The 1,348-nt window shown below is 39.5% G+C and overlaps 1 non-coding gene across 1 annotated transcript; it reads left to right on the top strand.

The window, feature by feature from the left end:
• The first annotated feature begins 742 nt into the window (after positions 1–742).
• Positions 743–906, top strand: LOC128650522 (U1 spliceosomal RNA). The gene has a single exon (XR_008400818.1). It is a non-coding gene; the product is annotated as a U1 spliceosomal RNA (small nuclear RNA).
• The last annotated feature ends 442 nt before the right edge of the window (positions 907–1,348 follow it).

Here is a 1,348-nt window from a genome sequence, read left to right as displayed (position 1 = left end):
TGCACTTCCTGTTAGGGAGGAGTTATAATCCCATAAGTAATGGATGACCCGTGGACTGACTACACTACAAGAGAAAAGAATTTATCAGGTAAGCATAAATTATATTTTTATTGTATCATACTTGGGTATAGTTCACTTTACCTGGAATAATTATTATGGCACATTTTTCTTGTGATAATTCACTGTGGTGCTATATCTAGTATGTCTTTGTGACACATTCTCACAGTGCTATACACTACCTGGCACTTCCTCATTACACATTTATATCAATTCTATCTAGCATTTGTGCTTTTTGTAATAAAATCCTAATCAGAAGGTTTGTGTCTTTGCAAATTAATATATTATTATTTAGTTTTCTACTTTGCTTTGTTTTTGTCTTGCCCATGCCCCAGCAAATACCAAGGGTGGCTCTGGTCTCTTAGGCTCAGCTCCTTTCACATGCAAAAAGACGGGTGTAAATGCTTGAGAAGAAACAGCAGGCGGATCGGCTGCCTTTGTGATATCATCACATGCAAATACGTTTGCAGCAAAGTATTCTGGGATTTTTTCTTTTCTTATGGGCATAGATTAACGAAAGGATTTTATGTCATAATAAAAGATTCTGAGGGCTTGCCTAACACTTAACCAAGAAGGTTTTTGAATGTATTTATCTCTCGGTCAGCTGTGCATGGAAGAACAGAAGCTCCCTTATGTTTAGCAAGTAGCGCTGGAGAAGCAGTCTGCTCGATTGTCACTACAACTCATACTTACCTGGCAGGGGAGATACCATGATCATGAAGGTGGTTCTCCCAGGGCGAGGCTCATCCATTGCACTCCGGTTGGGTTGACCCTTGCGATTTCCCCAAATGTGGGAGACTCGACTGCATAATTTGTGGTAGTGGGGGACTGCGTTCGCGCTTTCCCCTGATTATTCTTTGTAAATGATAGATTTCTTAACCTATTTCTGTAGACAACATCGTTTCATTTTCTGCATCCCTCAGGTCCTTGCCATGTACTTTCAAGTCTTGTATATGTCCAAATTATTGGACTGAGGATTGCTCTTTCACCCTGTTCAGATGCCTGGAATGCAGAAAATAAATTATTTGGAAAGTGCTTGATAACAAATGCTAAGTTGCTTAAAGGGCCAGTGTACACAGCAATCACCAGTCTATGTCCATAAAGGAAATACTGTGACTAAAGAAAATATTACATATATAGTTAAACTTTCTAACTATATGTTTAGCAAATTTTAGCTTTTTATTCCTGCTTCTGTGAGTATTATCCAGGGTGCTGGCACTCCCCCATGAAAGGGCTGAGCTGTGCTTTAGTCTAGCACGCCCAACCTCCAATCATAGGCTAAATGCAAATT

Source organism: Bombina bombina, chromosome 2 (genome assembly GCF_027579735.1).
Source record: "Bombina bombina isolate aBomBom1 chromosome 2, aBomBom1.pri, whole genome shotgun sequence".
NCBI lineage: Eukaryota > Metazoa > Chordata > Amphibia > Anura > Bombinatoridae > Bombina > Bombina bombina.
This window is presented reverse-complemented; position numbering and strand designations above follow the sequence as displayed.